Source organism: Spinacia oleracea, chromosome 6 (assembly GCF_020520425.1).
Source record: "Spinacia oleracea cultivar Varoflay chromosome 6, BTI_SOV_V1, whole genome shotgun sequence".
Lineage (NCBI taxonomy): Eukaryota > Viridiplantae > Streptophyta > Magnoliopsida > Caryophyllales > Amaranthaceae > Spinacia > Spinacia oleracea.
The window spans coordinates 42325977-42345700 of record NC_079492.1 but is presented as its reverse complement, the minus strand read 5'-3'; the positions used below and the strand labels follow the sequence as shown (position 1 = coordinate 42345700).

Below are 19724 nucleotides of genomic sequence, written 5' to 3'. Positions count from 1 at the left end.
TTTATAAATCAATTGGCCAAAGAGTTATACCAAAATACGTGTTCCGCAAACCCGAACGATCGCCAAAAAAATAAGCGACGCTCGGGATGGCCTGTAACGAATCCCATAAATGCTGCAACGCGTAAAGGACGTTATTAGGCAAGCACGCAAAATCAAAGTCGCATAAACGAAAAGATATACGCAGATGAAAGACGAGAACCAGCCAAGGACGCATTTTCAACGCCCTTGGCTGGGCGCCAATATTTCTCACGCCCCTCGCTGGGCGCTGAAGTTGCTGCCTGGCCTTTTGGTCAGGCATAGCAGCCTCGGTGCTCGCGCATAAAGAAAATACGTAGCAAAAAAAAAACTTTTCGTAAAAAAAAATTGCTGCGAGGGCGTATGAAAAGGCACTCGATTCTAAAAGCGACTAAAAAAAAGATAGTAATAAATAACTCTTCGTGTCGTTGTTAGACCTCCTACGACAACAATGTTCGGCACCAAAACCGAGCATGCTAATAACCATGAATGTCACACGGGCAAGTGTTTCGAAAATCCAAAGAATGACCAAGAAAAAAACCAAAAAGTGTACGAACAGAAAAGAATGTAAAACCAATAGAGAGAGTTAAAAGTCTAGACTAAGTAATGCTTAAAACTTTGGGGCCTAAACTTTAGCTTATCTTATGCATAGGGCCGGTCCTGCCACTTGATGCCGATCTGAAAATCAAAGGTTAGTGCGTCTCGAAGCTACATCACCAACGCAAGGTTTAGTAACTCCAAGCTTCGTCCGTCATTCCCCCTTTCAAGGATCTCCGCTCCCCCAACCTCGATTCGCACCCTCAAACATGTCCATCGAAGAATTGCGAGACCGGATGATCCAAATGACCCAACTCATGAGCCAACTGAAAATGGAAAACGAAGCCTTAGCAGCTGCGCAAGCCAAAAACGACCTCGATAACGAGAAGAGGATTGAAAAAATGGTTCTACAGCAAACCATGGGGAGCAAGTACTTCTCCCTCGATCCTGAACCTTTTCCTGGCAAACTACCAGAATAGTTTAGTTCATCTCACTTACCGAAATTCAAAGCCACGGACAATCCCCGTGATCATCTCTTGAGCTTCGTGAATGCCATGAACTTGAAAGGCGTGGACAAGTCCATGTATTTACCTGCCTTTCCTTTGTCCTTGGAACCTGTGCCGCTCAAATGGTACTACCACCAGGACCCTAAGCTCTTCCCCACTTGGGAGGACATTGTCAATCTTGAGTTTTAGGTGCTTCCCAATTTTGAAGCTTTTATAACCAATTTCTCACCAAGCCACCTTAATTATCGCCGAAGGCGAGCCACAAATTGGTGGAATACTGTATCCAAAAATCCACATTGTATTTTAAATAAGGTACTTGTGGGTTGTTACGGTTATACATGTATTTGAAAAGTTTATGATAATATTGATTTGATCAGGGTCGGCTCCGACAATCCGAAGGCCCTGTGCTAAACACTAGAATGAGGCCCTTATAAAAATATTAAATGATAAATTGATAATTACTAAATGTAATTCATTTAGATATGTTATGAATTTTCTGTGCATAATATAGTTTTTTCTTTCACACCTGGAAACAAACAAAAAAAAAACCTTTGCAATTATATAAAAATTGAAGCATATAAATTAAAATAAGATAGATACTTAGATACAACCTTGAGTTTTTTTTATAGATAAATTGGGTTATTAAACAATCGTTGATGTTAAGAGCTTCCCATAGCAATTTCCCCCTTTAGAATGGATCAAAGTGAAACTGTATAATGTGGAATATTGTGGATGTTGAGAGAGTGTTATGATAATCAAACAGAATTAAAAGGTTTGGTATGTGATAGACATGAAAATTGAGAGCTTCACTTTCTCGACAAAAACAGAGGAAATAAATTCAGTCAAGAAAATAATTGATTGGAGGATTTGTATGAGAGTAATAATTATCATAATTAACACTTCTATTGGAAATATAATCTTTGAAAATATAAGAGAGAATTTGAGGAGATTGGTTCATTGAATGAGTCTGCTTTCACACAACTAACTGAATTGAAGAAGAAATTAAGCTTGATTTTTTTGGGGCTGCGAATTGTTTTGGGCTCCAAAAATATTGGGGCCCTATGCCACAACTTCGATTAGTCCGCCCAATAGCCGGGCCTGGATTTGATATGATTTTCGTGAATATTGTGTGATTGATATTTCATAATTTGTGATTTTTTTTTATATTGAGCTTTGCCTGATTGAGCATGAAATGCTGAAGTTCCCACCTTCTCTATTAGCATGAGCAACAATATTCAGTGCTATGTGCACTATGAGTGGGTCCAATCATTGGAATAAGACATGTGACTAGCACACCAGTTATTCTCAAGATCAGTTGATATAAGCATTCTTGTACCTATCATTTCCTAAATTAAGTTAAGTTTGAGTGCGCCAACAATTCATTATTTATGGTTTGTGTCGGGGACTGTTCAAACACTTATGGAAAGCTCACTGGTGTTCATCAGAATTACAACACTTATGGACTTATTGATTGCATGCCTAAGAAAAATTGATTGCTTAGTTGATAGCTTAGTGTAGGATGCAAATCAGAGCTGATTGTTGCTTAGTTGGCATGTTTTGCTGCAATTAGGCCGGTATTAGTCATAATGTTGTGCTGGTTTTAAAGCTGTCGAATATGTAGGGGAAAGTGGGAAACCTAAATAGAAAAAGAACATTGTTGAGGATGCTGAAAACATATTAAACGGAGTCGCTCGGTGCCTCTTGTTGTGTTACAGCCTTGATCACCAAGGGTGACATTATCCTTATATTTATAGATTCGAGCATATATCTCTAAAATAATGCATCTCAAGAGAGAAATAAAAGGCGAAAGAAAATAAAATTCGAAAGATCCTTATTTAAAACACGATATGAGATAGTTATTCAAAAACAATTATGAGATTGGACGTAAATTAATCTATTTAAAACACGTTATGAGATTGGATGTATATCAAGCTATTTAAAACACGCTGTGAGATAATTTGACGTACATCAAGCTATTGAGAAATTTGGAACCCAAGCCTTGAGATTACTCTATGCAGCTCTGATGAATTATTGCCTCCAATATTATAGATTTGCCCCTTGGAACCATTATTGATGACGTGTTTGATGAACGTACGGTGTCATTACGTTAGACCTCATATTTGAAGTTTGATTGTTGGTCTTCAAATATGACATGTTCGATGAAAAATCTTATTATTTTGGCAACCTCACTTTTGAAGTTTGACCAGTTGGTCTTCAAAGCTTTGTCTCTCTCTTGAAGCCATATCTTAACATCGTACCCTAACTGAGTACCATCAACATATGCCTTGCATACTGTCATGGTATCATGAGCATGCACACGGAAATGTCCAACTATCAGATCCTCGAAATTTTGCAGCAAAAGTCATTTGTGTAAATCCTCCTAAGTGCAAAGAGGTTAATGACCAAGTGAAAACACTGTATAGTTTGAAGACTTCTTATGTCTTCTGGTTTAAAAAATGATAAGCTAATAATTTAGAGATCTAACTGCTTAATTGTTAAGCATGAAAACCCGCTCAACTATTTTCATAATCTAATTAGGCTTGGAATTTACATTGCATTTTTGAAATTATTTTTCTATTTCTTGGGGGATTGTGCGCGCTAGCGCACGTGCCAACAACTAGTATTATATAAAAACAAGGAAGGGATTGAGTGAGATAATCGAGATGAACATAGATAATACTCCGTAATAGTAGTACTCCGTGTCAGATTCTAATCTAACATTAATAGGGAATTATCTGTTCATTAGCATGTTATAAATATGATATAAATCGCATAATAGAAATGGCAGGTTATGAAACTAAAGTCTTAAGTACCCCTTTGGCCAGTTGGCCTAGCTGATTAGAGATGCAAATTGATCGAGTTCAAATCGGGTGGAACACCACATCTTATCCATCCGCTCCACCTAGTCCAATTGTCATCCAGTTTACCCATCAACCGCATTATGTCTATCCATCACCTATTTGGCTATATTTTTCGAAGTATAACTTAAAGTTGTGTCATGGGGATCCAAGCATTGTAGTAATTAAAGGTCGCAGCAATCAAATCCCGTTTATTTCCATTGTCTAATAAATTGTCTTAAAAATAAGGTAGTGGTAGAGGGAGTGAAACATGTATAGAACTATAGAAGTGATAGAGGGAGAGAAACATATATAGATAAAGATAGTAATTAGATTCAATTTCATGATCCAACAATACAAATCCAAGGGGCTTTATTTACTTAAAGCATACAAATAATACGATATAAATTGCATAATAGGAAAAGTCTTAGGTGCCCCTTAGGCTATTTTTGAAACGGGCAACACGATTCAATTAACGTCGATGCGATCGAAGTTGGCAGCAACGAGAGCCCGTTTATCACCAATGTGCCTAATTTCAGCAGAGGCTGAAGCACCTGTCTCTTTGTCTGTGAATTCACTGTAGGTGTCCGATTCATTCAATTTTGTTTGGATTTCACTCCACTCCATTCTCGCCCTTTGCACTTTTGTTGCTGTCTACGGCGTTTTGTGCTTTCTGTATCGCCTTTCCGATTGCTGCTTTTTGCTTGTCATTGAATTTTCCATTCATCTGAGCTTGTTGAACTGAAGCCATTGTCTCGATTACTGCTAGAAAATCAACAAAAATAAGAGTCAGGGGACCACTTCAAAAACCTAGAAAGTCAACATCTTTATCCATTGATTATTTTAACTAAAAATGTTACAAATAATAGTTACTCCGTATCAAATACGGAATTTAAGAAAAATAATTTTCTCAAAGGTGGAAAATAATGTTTCAAGAGCAGAAACATTTCTTTATTTTGTTGACCAAAGATTCCTTCCCTACTGTTTACATATCTTTTTCTCTCCTCCCGGCCACCAATATATATAACGATAGTTGTCGGTCGGGCCAAGGCCTGATCTGAACCGACACAAAAATTCTTCGCCTTGCACGGGAATGCTTTGAATTCATGGGCCGTAGGCTGTATCTTTTTGGAAAAAATACGACAACGCACGATATGACACAACCCGAATGACAAAACACGCTATATTTAGTAAAATTAGGATTAGGCGTGACGACCTTATCCTGTTCGGCATGAGGACCCGTGGGCCTGGCCGCAAGTTCGAAATTTTTTTGGCCCATGATTGGGCCTGATACAAGTGGACTCGGCATTGACTTGACCCATTCAGGCCACGGCCCATGGGCTCGGCCCGAAGACTAACCCCACCCACGTTCATCTTTACCCGTATATGCACTTGCATTTTTTAGCCTTGATTTATAATTTTTTAAGAAAAAATACCAAACAAATGAAAACTATTTTAATTACAATTGTGTTTTCCCTTGAAAATTATTTAACATGAAAATTATTAAACCAAACGGAGCTTACAATTTAGAGGATCGAAATAAAGTATACCTTAAGTAGATGTAGTTAAAAGAAGTTTATGGTTTGGAATGCACGAATAATTATGGTTTCACCAGGTTTGTATTTATAGGGGGAGTTGAGGCTCAAGAGTTGTGTACTCTTCTGCATTCATGCATTTCGTAGAATAAACGAATAAGAATTCATGCATAATAAAAGCATAGTCTTCTTTTACAAGCTACATAGAATAAAAGCCAAAATAAGTCGAGGAACATAAATACTATAGTCTATAGAAAGTTACAAATAATACTTCATTTGTTCCTTATCTTTTTTGTGGATCAATGTTTCATAAAGTTTTACTCTATTTTAATTTATTCTACTTTTTATAAACATGTACTCCCTCCGTCTCTTTTTGTTTTTTACGTTTTCCTTTTTGGGTATTTCAAAATGTTCTTTACATTTCCTTTTATATTATCACATAAATAACTTAGTATTCTATCAAAATTTGTGTCCAATCATTATTTTAACCAATCAAATTCATTGGATTATTTAATCTCTCACAATTTTCCATTGGGACATTAAAATTTTCTCATTTCCCAATATCAGAATTTTGATAAAAGTGAAAACATTATAAATAAACGTAATTTATCTCGTTTAAATAAAAAAAATTGAGGGATTTCAATGCAAATAAATTATTTGTTAAAACGCGTGAAAAATAACAAACGTAAAAAACAAAAAGAGCCGGAGGGAGTACCATTTACTATCTAATTTCATTTTCTAACGATATATACACATTTTTACTCACTTTACCTAATTTACACAAAAATTTCAATAAACCTGATGTCGAATAGCCGGATCTCTTGTACACCTTGCTTGAGAGGCAAAGATGCCGTATATCTACCACTTCCGGACAGATTTTCTGCGGGAAAAAAAATGACAATTTTTTAAAACAATTTAGGTGAATCAAATTTCGAACACCAACTAGGATAAAGAAAATGTTAACCAACATATATCTAGGAGGAGGGGGGAGAAATGGAGAAAAAGAAAGTGTTTTGAAACTACTTTCTCCGTCCCTTAATACTCGTGACCTTTTGCACTATTCACATATCTTACTTTAATCCTATTTTATTTCTAGTATATGAAAACAAATGTTAGTATATAATATATTGTTGGTTCATCTTAATATATATTTTCAAAGTATTAATATTTTTATAAGTTTTTATAATATGTAGTTAAAGAAAATGGTGGTCAAAATTATACATTGGCAAGCGTATCCGGTCAAAACAGGTCGAGTATTAACTATTAAGGGACGGAGGGAAAAAATTGGTGTTTGTAGGTGTATGTGGAAGCCGGTGAGGCTAGCAAACTCATAAAAAATTACAAGGAGTTCTTCCTGAGAGAATTTAATTTTTAGGGTAACTTAATTTGTAACTTTATTAGGATAATCTTCCCAGTTATTACCCGTACAATCTTATAAGTAAAGAACTCAGTTCGTTCCACGGAGTTTATTTAAGAAAGATCTACAGAAATATGTCTTTTTAATATGAAGAAAACGTTATAAAGAGTATCTCGAAATGACTCGGTCTCACTTAATTTGTTGATGATAATCTCAAAGAAAGTGAGGTACAACTTTTTGGATGATTGTTTTCAAATTCGTGAGAACAAAAATGATCATAACTTTTTGAAATTTGATAGTCGGTATATACATTCGGAGAGTTGTATGTAAAGATTTAAATCAAAAAATATTTAGCCTAAAGGATCAACATTGATTTTGCTACAATCATAAATTCATAGTTGGATAAAATTATAAAGTACTCAAAATCTTTACATCGTTTACTCGTTTTTGGTTGTCTTTACTAAAATTAAAAAGTACTCTCTACGTTCCTTAATACTCGCCCCGGTTTGACCGGTGCGGAGTTTAAAACGCTTAAATTAACTTATTAATTAAATGAGTGTTAGTTGATAGTGAGATATTTTTTTTTCCATATAGTTTAGTGGGAATTTATTAATGATATTGTTTTTTCACGGTAAAAAAAAAAAAAAAAAAAAAAAAAAAAAACCGTCTACTATTTAATAACATATCCGACCATTGTGAAGTCGGTACGTTATGATACTACCGACCCCTTTAAAACAGGTTACCAGTTGTAGTATTCAAAATCTAAGATCAAATATCTTTACATCGTTTACTCGTTTTTGGTTGTCTTTACTAAAATTAAGAAGTACTCTCTACGTTCCTTAATACTCGCCCCGATTTGACCGCTGCGGAGTTTAAAACGCTTAAATTAACTTATTAATTAAATGAGTGTTAGTGGATAGTGGGTAATTTTTTTTCCATATAGTTTAGTGGGAATTTATTATTGATATTGTTTTTTCACGGTAAAAAAAAAAAAAAAAAACAAAAAAAAAACCGTCTACTATATAATAACATATCCGACCATTGTGAAGTCGGTACGTTATGATACTACCGACCCCTTTAAAACAGGTTACCAGTTGTAAATTCCCTACTAGTTCAATTATTTGAAAAAATATTACCCACAACTATATTTCATTTGCCGACCGTTATAGCGGTCGTTTAATTTATTTATTTTTTTTAAAAAATCTCCCTTTTCCTTACTTTTGAAAACCGACCACAATACTGAAACAAGGAAAAACGCCAGGGAGAGAAGACAGCGGCAGCGAATTGAAGGCAGACAACAAATTCGCCAACGCCGCCTAGCTCCACCACTTGTTGACGCCGTATCCACAACTTTCCGACATCGTCTCCACCTGCGACCGGGTCGTGCGTCGCCGCCTCACCTAAAGGTAATCGTTGTTTTTCAATTCATATTGTAGTTTTACCCCCAATTTCTTACGCCTTTTCGCGCAGATTCTTCTTTAGTGAACGCTATTCTGCCGACCAAAATTGTAGCTTGTCGCTATACCTTAGGTCAAAGATCCCTCCATTGGTGTTGAAGATATCGGCTGTAAATGTAATGTGAAGCGCTAAAAGCCTCCCCATATTACTCAAAACCGACCCACTATTTATCCTTATTTTCCATTAGTACCCTTACTTAATCTTACTTTCCAATGCTCTCCCACCACTGCCGGCCACCACCTCCGGCTACCATCGCCGGCCACTACCTCCGGCCACCACCATCACGTCGTCAGCGACAAAATGGTCCAGTCTTCACAAGTGTTTTTTTTTTGTCCGAATTTTTTTTTAGAAACTCATGCATTTTTAGCTTGTTCCATGGTACAAGCTTATGAATTTTAAGCTTGTACCATGGTACAAACTTATGAGTTTTTAGCTTCGACCATGGTATTGACCTATGCAATTTAAGCTTGTACCATGGAAGGAGCTTAAAATTCATAAGCCCGTACCATGGAATGAGCTAAAAATTCATAAGTCTCTATTTTTTTTTCCGATTACATTAAATCACATGAAACAACAAATAAAAACCTTAAAAAATATAGACTTATGAATATTTAGCTTGTACCATGGTACAAGCTTATAAATTTTTAGCTCCTTCCATGGTACAAACTTAAACTGCATAAGTCAATACCATGGTCGAAGCTAAAAACTCATAAGTATGTACCATGGTACAAGCTTAAAATTCATAAGCCTATACCATGGTACAAGCTAAAAATGCATAAGTTTCTAAAAAAATTCCGGACAAAAAAAAGCCTCTTGTGAAGACTCGGCCATTTTGTCGCTGACGACGTGATGGTGGAGGTGGTGGCCAGCGGTGGTGGCCGGTTAGATTTGCGGTGGGAAGATAAGAGGATACATGAGGGGGGTAAATAAAGGAGGGTATATGGGAAATGAATGGGGCGATTTTGAGTAATATGGAGCGGTAAATAGTAAGCCCCAAAGGTAATTGATTCATCCCTTTTTGTCTTTATTTTTTATTGGGTTTTTTGTCGTGGTTGTAAGAATTCATATCCAATGTTCTTGCTACGAAACACAAACTACAATTTTTTACGAAACACAAACTAATTTTTTAGCTCGGGTAATTACATGGATACCAATAATGATGTTTTTTGCAAAATAAAAATAAAAATAAAAGCCTCATAAAATCCTACTTTTATCAAAATAATTTTCTTTATTTTATTATTAAATTATATTTAGTAAAATGAAATAAAGTAAAATTTTGATGAGTTACAAGAACATTACAAATTAGTCCGTATCAATAACCAAGGATAGATAGAATAGATGATTTAGAGGACAATTACCCTAAATTTTTGCCAGTATGCCAATAAAAATCTCATTACTATAAATTTTGATTGAACAATTAATATTACATAATCTGTTTAATGTTAGGAAGATAGAATCTATCAGATTATTCTTGCGTGGTCCACAATAATATTATTGTGGAACCAAAATAAACAGTTTAATTTACCATTTTTACATACATAGTGACCTTTATTGTCCACATAATAACCGTGTGTAATAATTTAAACACCAATTTTCTTAGATATATATAGTAATTATTTTTTGAATCAATGTAACCCTATGTTTTTAAAAAGAGATCAATTCTGACTTAAAAACACATTATTCAAGCACAACATGTACTAAGGATACCAATTTGATAATTTTTTCAAAATCATTCTAATAAACACGTCAAAATAAATTATAATCAAATTGTTAACTTATTTTTTTAACATGATCTACGATAAATTTAGTAAAGACCAAATCTATTTAAGAATTAATGAAATTGCTAAAAAGCACTAATTATGTCCTATCAAAATGTTCTTATTTCCCCTCCCATCAAGGATAAGGGACAAAGATTACTCCACATAATTTATTTTATAGTAAAAGATTCAATGTTATAATGTTCTTGCTTCCACTTTTTTTTTTCTTCTTTTTTTTTAGGGGATGTTCTTGTTTCCACTTGCACACTACGTACAGAGCATTGTTAGGGGGGAAAAATACCCTCTTGGTGACGTGGGCGTATGTGGCAAGAATTGTATGCGTGGATGTCAACAAGGCATGAGGTGGTACTATTCGAACGGTCTTCCCAACTGCTGGGCTCAAAACGGACGTTACAACCGTTGATGGAGCCGGATTTCATTACGGATTTATTGTCTAAACGTTACACTCATGTTGTAAATGCCTATAAAATGGCTTAGTCATGTCTGTTTTACATACGCATTTTGCCCAAGCAATAAACTTACAATTACCTTATGCTTTTACAACTTGTTCTCACCATATTCAATTATCTAGCTCGATCGATTGTTAGCACCATCATCAAGACAAGTTCGTCCCTAAGTCGAATTTGTCCAAAACAATTTTGCGCCCACCGTGGGGCTGACAATCAAAAGCAGCTCGATAATACAATCCCAATTACCATGGCCAGAAACGCTAGTTCATCCGACGACATCACCCGTCGCTTCGAAGCCATGGAGCAGCGCATCAGCATCCTCCAAAGGGAAAACGAAGCGCTGCAATCCCAAGTCAGGTCTACCGCCTCCATCGCCACCGGATCCAGGTTCCAATACCGACGTGACACCTCCGGGCCGAACCGCCGCTTGGATCTCGATGCTGCCCCGGATCACCCCCTCCACGTACCCTTTGGCGAACCTGGAGGTCCTGTTCTCCAGCAGATCCGCGAGTTCGATCCACTACCGAATCATTCTCGCTCTAACCCGAGTTAGCTTCCCCCACCTCCAACTCAACCATTTTCCGCAAAAGAACATCGACGACAACCGTCACCACGACGGCTGCTCGGGTCGTCCCATCTCAGGCCGGCATGACGACATCCGCCATGATGTCGATCCCTACCTCCGCTCTAGCATCCCGACCGTTACCTCACCCAATGGTGACCATGTCGATGCCTCTACCCGTTTCACTCCCAACATCAGGATTGATACCGGTAACTCAGATGCAGTGGGACCAGATCCTCTCCCAGCAAGTCGTCCAACCCGTTGTCAACGTAGTCGCTTCGGCACCAGGAGCGCTCCCCCAGTTGATGACAGCTCCCCCAGCCAGCCAGGCGCCACAAGCAGTGTTGCCAAGCGCACTAATGCGACCTGACTCCTCTCGAAACTATTCTCCATACACTCCTCTTAACAGGTCAGTCGCTCCGGTTAGTCACGGCTTTGTAACGCCTTTCCCTTATGTTGCAGGTACTCACGCCACTCAAGGAACACCCCAATATATGCAGCAAGTGGTACCGCAGTTTACTCCCCACCAGCCTCATGGCATGTATCCCCAAAATACCTATTATCAGCATCTCCACGCTAGTATTCCCGAAACCTTCAGCCCACTTGTCCCAGTGCTCAACAGCATCTGCGAAAACACCAATTACCAACTCCAACAAATTATGACCATGATAAACAAAATTCCAGGAGTACCAACACCAATCAAAGAAGCCAGCCTAGACAGTTATGCCGACTCGCCGTACGCCGATCCCATTGATGCAATAGACATCCCTAAACGGTTTAGCCCACCCAATATGCCTATGTACGACGGGACGTCCGATCCAAGAGAGCATATCCTTACCTATAAACAACGGATGATGACCATTCCAGTTCCCAAACAAATGAGAGAAGCCAGCCTCTGCAAAGGGTTCGGTTCGACGCTAGTTGGGCCTGTTAGGTTATAATACATATGACAATTCATAAATCATGCGGAAAAAACCATTTAGCCAGGAATACATATTATTTACACATAATCATATAGCATAGTTTAGATGCATACTCTTTGTTGCGTGCCTTCCCTAGCTGCGCCCGAACCGAACAAGAACAAGTCTTTAGGACTCCAAGTGTCGTCCCTCCGTAGATAGTCCACAGCACGTCCGGATCCGCCTTAAGATTGACCAACTAGAATCGCCCTTAAGGTACTAAAAATTTCGGCACTTTTGAGCAAGGAATGTGTCTGAATTTTTCTCTCAAAAACTCACTTTGAATACTTGAAAAACTTGTTATAAATTGTGAACCCAGGCCACATATTTATAGGGGTATGGAAAGAGAATTGGAATCCTATTAGGATACGAATTAATTAAATTAGAATCATAATAAAACTCTTATTTAATTAATTTATCAAATAGAATTAGGAATTTAATCATTAAACGAATCCTGTACGTTTTAGGTTTCGTATGTGAACACAAACACCCACGCACGCACAGCAGCCCACGAGGGGCGCCATGCGCGCGCGCGCACAGCCCGAGCATCGCAGCCCACGACTGCCGCAGCTTTGGGCGCGCGCTGGGCCTGCCTTGCGGTGGGCCTGGCGCAGCCTTGGGCTGGCGTGTTGTGGCGCGCGTTTCCCTTGCTGGACGTGGGCCTGGCTTCGTGCTGGGCCTTCGTCTAGCAAGCTCGTCCGATGCTAATTCGTACGACGCGCTTCCGATTAATTTTCCGATTCCGGAATTCATTTCCGATACGAACAATATTTAACATTTCCGATTCCGGAATTAATTTCCGTTTCGAACAAATATTTAATATTTCCGTTTCCGGAATTATTTTCCGATTCCGATAATATTTCCGATTCAGACAATATTTCCGTTTCCGGCAATATTTCCGATTCCGGCAATATTTCCATTTCCGATAATATTTTCCGATACGTACCATGTTTCCGTTTCCGGCAACATCTACGACTTGGATAATATTTATATTTCCGATACGATCCATATTTCCGTTTCCGGCAATATCATCGTTGTCGGAGTATTCATTTCTTGCCTGTGACGATCTCAGCTCCCACTGAAACCAAGATCCGTCGATTCCGAATATCCATAGATGGAGTATTTAATGCCATTAAATACTTGATCCGTTTACGTACTATTTGTGTGACCCTACGGGTTCAGTCAAGAGTAAGCTGTGGATTAATATCATTAATTCCACTTGAACTGAAGCGGCCTCTAGCTAGGCATTCAGCTCACTTGATCTCACTGAATTATTAACTTGTTAATTAATACTGAACCGCATTTATTAGACTTAACATTGAATGCATACTTGGACCAAGGGCATTATTTCCTTCAGTCTCCCACTTGTCCTTAGGGACAAGTGTGCATTTCCTAATTCCTTTGTCGCTCGATGCTTGCTCTTGAACATAAGGTAAGAGTTGTCATCCTTATTATGTCCAGAGGTGTTTCTCGGTTTCAGAGTTCAACTGATCAAATAAACAGATAATCATAGCCTATGATTCATCCGAGCACGGCCATGCATTTCACAGTTTCTAGCTCTCCGAGTGGCCTTGTACAACTTTTAAGCATCTCATCCCGATTTATGGGAGGACAATCCCAATCTTTCGATCTTGAGATTAGACTTCGTTTGATAGGTGATTACCTGAGCGTTGCCTTTATAGCCTCCTTTTACGGTGCGACGGTTGGTCAACGTCAAAGCAACCAGTTCTCAAACAAGTAATCTCAAATCACTCAGGTATTGAGGATTTAGTGTCTAATAATTTTAATGAAATTTACTTATGACGGATTTTCATCTCTTACAGTAAAGTTTCATAGGTCTTGTCCGATACTAGTCTTCCCAAAGTAAGTATCTATGAAAATGACTATGACATTGCCATGTCCACATAGTTCAAGAAACAGAACTACTAGTCATCTTGCATTCTAATCGTCTAACGTTTTCTATGCGTCCAATTTTATAGAAAACTCCGACTAGGGACCATTTTCAACCTTTGACATTCAAGTTCACTTGATAGACATTTCTTAGTCACAGGACTGGTCCTGACAGTCTATCTTGAATATATCGTCATAAATCATGCGGAAAAAACCATTTAGCCAGGAATACATATTATTTACACATAATCATATAGCATAGTTTAGATGCATACTCTTTGTTGCGTGCCTTCCCTAGCTGCGCCCGAACCGAACAAGAACAAGTCTTTAGAACTCCAAGTGTCATCCCTCCGTAGATAGTCCACAGCACGTCCGGATCCGCCTTAAGATTGACCAACTAAAATCGCCCTTAAGGTACTAAAAATTTCGGCACTTTTGAGCAAGGAATGTGTCTGAATTTTTCTCTCAAAAACTCACTTTGAATACTTGAAAAACTTTTTATAAATTGTGAACCCAGGTCACATATTTATAGGGGTATGGAAAGAGAATTGGAATCCTATTAGGATACGAATTAATAAAATTAGAATCATAATAAAACTCTTATTTAATTAATTTATCAAATAGAATTAGGAATTTAATCATTAAACGAATCCTGTACGTTTTAGGTTTCGTATGTGACCACAAACACCCACGCACGCACAGCAGCCCACGAGGGGCGCCATGCGCGCGCGCGCACAGCCCGAGCATCGCAGCCCACGACTGCCGCAACTTTGGGCGCGCGCTGGGCCTGCCTTGCGGTGGGCCTGGCGCAGCCTTGGGCTGGCGTGTTGTGGCGCGCGTTTCCCTTGCTGGACGTGGGCCTGGCTTCGTGCTGGGCCTTCGTCTAGCAAGCTCGTCCGATGCTAATTCGTACGACGCGCTTCCGATTAATTTTCCGATTCCGGAATTCATTTCCGATACGAACAATATTTAACATTTCCGATTCCGGAATCAATTTCCGTTTCGAACAAATATTTAATATTTCCGTTTCCGGAATTATTTTCCGATTCCGATAATATTTCCGATTCAGACAATATTTCCGTTTCCGGCAATATTTTCGATTCCGGCAATATTTCCATTTCCGATAATATTTTCCGATACGTACCATGTTTCCGTTTCCGGCAACATCTACGACTTGGATAATATTTATATTTCCGATACGATCCATATTTCCGTTTCCGGCAATATCATCGTTTCCGGAGTATTCATTTCTTGCCTGTGACGATCTCAGCTCCCACTGAAACCAAGATCTGTCGATTCCGAATATCCATAGATGGAGTATTTAATGCCATTAAATACTTGATCCGTTTACGTACTATTTGTGTGACCCTACGGGTTCAGTCAAGAGTAAGCTGTGGATTAATATCATTAATTCCACTTGAACTGAAGCGGCCTCTAGCTAGGCATTCAGCTCACTTGATCTCACTGAATTATTAACTTGTTAATTAATACTGAACCGCATTTATTAGACTTAACATTGAATGCATACTTGGACCAAGGGCATTATTTCCTTCAGGGCCCGCTTTGAAATGGTTAACCAGCCTACCAAATGGATGCATGACCTCTTTTGCTCATCTCGACAATATGTTCAATCAACAATTCGCCAGCAGCAGGTGCCTAGAGAAGCAAACAAGCGACTTGTACCGAATAATTCAACGCCCCGACGAACCTCTGAAGGACTACATAGCCCGTTTCATTACGGAGAAGGTGACCGTCCCTGAATGTGATGTCCCAACAGCTATCGAAGAGTTCAGACAAGGGTTATATGGCGAAACCGACCTCTGGAGGGATCTAATCAAATACCCTTGCAAGACGTTCGAAGATGCTCAAGCTAAAGCAATGGCCCAAGTGAGGCTGGAAGAAACTCTTTATTCTCGGAAAGGGGGCAACGACTACTCAAAGACGGAGAGACGATTGCCCTACCCCAAGAGAAGCAATGATCGTCCTGCTCCTTATTCCGGACCTCAGCACGTAGCGGTGGTGGAAGATGATGACGACTCCGACTGGAAGAACAGCCCGGATCTACCTCCAAAAATTAACGAATACTCTTTCTGTGTTGACACGGTAGGTCTAATGAACCACCTTTCAAAGATGGGGAAAGCAGTGCAATGGCCGCCGAAGTCTAGCAAACCTGAGTCGAAGAAGGATCCCTCGAAATGGTGCGACTTCCATGCTGACATCGGCCATACAACCAACGATTGCGTCGCATTAAGGAGAGAGGTGGCTTATCTGTTAAAGAACGGACAGCTAAAGGACGTCATGTCAGACAAAGCTCGTGGAGTCATCAACAAAAACAATTCTAACTCTCCATCTAGACCTCCTCCACCCCCTCCTCATACTAAAACTGTGAATTTTATTGCTGGAGGTTCTGACATTTGTGGTTTAACTTATTCCGCAGCGAAGAGACACGCTCGAGAGAACGAGATAGATAGACCGACCCGAGCCGTAGCCGCCAAGCATCTAACCCCTATATCCTTTGACGAATGTGATGCAGGGGACATCTCGGATAAACATCACGATGGCCTAGTGATCTCCATTCCAGTTGGGAATTGCATGATCAAGCGCGTCCTCGTCGACAACGGCAGCTCAACTAATGTGATGATGCTTGATGCCCTCAAAGAGATGGGGCTTAACCCAGATACGGACGTCATTAAAAAATCCACCGTGTTGATAGGATTCAGCGGCGAAGCGAAGACTACCTTCGGAGAAGTCACCTTACCTGTTTACGCTCAAGGGATCAACCAACAGGTAAAATTTTGTGTTATTGATTGCCCTTCATCTTACAACATTATCTTGGGCAGGCCATGGATCCACGAAATGAAGGCCATCCCTTCGACGTATCACCAAACCATTAAGTTCCCAACTCGATGGGGAGTTCAGGAAATCAAGGGAGATCAACAAGAGTCCAAAGAGTGCTACAAAGCGGCCCTGAAGCCTTCGGCCACTAACAAATCCTCCTTATAGCAATTACAGTCCAGTTCTAAACCGGTAGGCTACAACGAGCCCAAGTCCGAACAGATCGATGAGATCATCCTGGATCCCGCAAAGCCAGACCAGGTTGTTCTTATTGGATGCGATGTTCCTGACAACATCAGGTCGGAACTTGTCGCTTTTCTCAAAGCCAACGCAGATTGTTTCGCATGGTCCCATGAAGATATGCCCGGCATCAGCCCAGACGTCATCACTCACAAGCTCAGTGTCGACCCCAGTGATAAGCCCGTCAAGCAGAAGCGACGAAAGTTCGCTCCTGAGCGCAACCAAATCATCAATGACGAAGTTCAGCAACTACTAGATACAGGGAAGATCAGGGAAGTGAAGTATCCGGACTGGCTAGCCAATGTCGTCGTAGTAAGAAAGAAGAACAGGAAGTGGAGAGTCTACATAGATTTCACCGACATCAACAAAGCATGCCCCAAAGATTCTTTTCCTCTACCCCACATCGACGCCATGGTTGATGCTACTGCAGGACATGAGATGCTCTCATTCATGGACGCGTTCAGTGGGTACAACCAAATTTTGATGCACCCAGAAGATCAAGAGAAAACCGCCTTAATCACGGAGCGTGGTACTTATTGTTACAAGGTCATGCCATTCGGCTTGAGGAACGCCGGCGCCACCTACCAACGCTTAGTCAACAAAATGTTCAGAAACCAGCTAGGCGACACAATGGAAGTCTACATCGACGACATGCTTGTAAAATCCAAAAAAGCCTCGGATCATATCACACATCTCCAACAAGCTTTCGACGTTTTGCGAGAATACAGCATGAAGCTCAACCCCACCAAGTGTTCATTTGGGGTCTCTTCTCGAAAGTTCTTAGGCTACATGGTTACGCAAAGAGGGATCGAAGCAAGTCCTGATCAGATCCGTGCAATCATCAACCTACAATCACCTCGGAACCAGAAAGACGTGCAAAAATTAGCAGGCAGAGTGGCCGCCCTCAACCGCTTCATCTCCAGGTCGTCTGACAAATGCAAGTTGTTCTACGATATTCTTAGGAAGAATGAGAAGTTCAGCTGGACCGACCGCCACGAAGCCGCTTTACAGCAACTCAAGCGGTACCTGACGAACCCTCCCCTGCTATCCAAACCAAAAGACAACGAAGAATTATAGGTGTACCTTGCGGTGACGGAGTCGACCATCAGTGCAGTATTAGTACGCGAGGAGGACGGGAAACAACTACCTGTTTATTACATCAGTAAGTCTCTATTTAGCGCCAAAACAAGGTACTCTCATCTCGAAAAACTTGTTCCTGCACTTGTTGTTGCTTCCGTTAAATTGCGTCCTTACTTTGAATGCCATCCTGTTATTGTTCGAACTAACTATCCCATGAAGTCAATCATGAGGAAACCTGAGTTATCTGGCAGGATGTCCAAATGGGAAATTCAATTAGGTTGTTACGACATCAGGTATGAACCTCGCACAGCCATCAAGTCACAAGCTCTGGCAGATTTTGTGGCCGACTTCAGCCCGAACCTCCAACTCGAAGCCGATCTTGAAGTAAACACACTAACCGACGCTGGATCCACCTCCACATGGACCCTACACACCGACGGCTCCTCAAATATACGGGGAACAGGCCTCGGCATCGTGCTGAAATCACCACAAGGGGACACCATAGTGCAGTCTGTCTGTTGCGAGTTCAAAGCTACCAACAACGAGGCAAAATATGAAGCTCTGATCCTTGGATTATCACTAGCGCTCGACATGAACATCCGCCGACTTAAGGTACGTTGTGACTCTTTGTTAATTATCAGTCAGATTAATGGTTCGTATGCAGCAAAGGATTCAAAGATGCAGGCTTACTTGGAAATAGCAAAAAGGCTCGTGAACAAGTTTGACTCATGCATTTTACAACAAGTACCAAGAGATCAAAACACCCAGGCCGACGCCTTAGCCAATCTCGGCTCCAACATCAAACCTAAACTCACCTCCATCCCCGTAGTCCACTTAATGTATCCAGCTGTTAGGTTATGATACATATGACAATTCATAAATCATGCGGAAAAACCATAAAGCCAGGAAAACATATTATTTACACATAATCATTTAGCATAGTTTAGATGCATACTCTTTGTTGCGTGCCTTCCCTAGCTGCGCCCGAACCGAACAAGAACAAGTCTTTAGAACTCCAAGTGTCGTCCCTCCGTAGATAGTCCACAGCACATCCGGATCCGCCTTAAGATTGACCAACTAGAATCGCCCTTAAGGTACTATTATTTTCGGCATTTTTAGGCAAATGTGTGACTGAATTTTTCTCTCAAAAACTCACTTTGAATACTTGAAAACTCGTTGTAAATATGTGACCCTAGGCACCTATTTATAGAGTTATGGAAAAGGATTTGGAATCCTATTAGGATACTAATTTATTTAATTATAATCCTACTAGGACTCTAATTAAATAAACTAAATCTTTTAGGATTAGATTTAATCATATGACGAATCCCGGTAGCCTTAGGATTCGAGTAACACACTTCGAGTAATACGCTAGCACCGCACGCAGGCCTTGCGGCCCACGCACAGCGCCATCTCACTCGACGCAGCCCCGCGCGCGCGCCCAAGCTTCGGCTGGGCCTGGCTTTTGCGCTGGGCCTGGTCGCATGCTTGGTGTGTGGTTGTTGCGCTTGGCTTGCTGGGCGATGGCCCGGCTTCGTGCTGGGCCTTCGTCTGGCAGGCCTCGTCCGATGCTAATTCGTACGATACGCTTCCGATTAAATTCTCGTTTCCGGAATTCATTTCCGATATGAACAATATTTAATATTTCCGATTCCGGAATTATTTTCCGATTCCGATAATATTTCC

General features: G+C 40.1%; 1 long non-coding RNA gene across 1 annotated transcript; it reads right to left on the bottom strand.

The window, feature by feature from the left end:
* Positions 1–4234: 4234 nt before the first annotated feature.
* On the bottom strand, positions 4235–5666 carry LOC110800875 (uncharacterized). Its single transcript, XR_008923844.1, has 2 exons — positions 5446–5666; positions 4235–4660 (listed from the first exon to the last, which is right to left on the bottom strand). It is a non-coding gene; the product is annotated as an uncharacterized lncRNA (long non-coding RNA).
* Positions 5667–19724: the final 14058 nt, after the last annotated feature.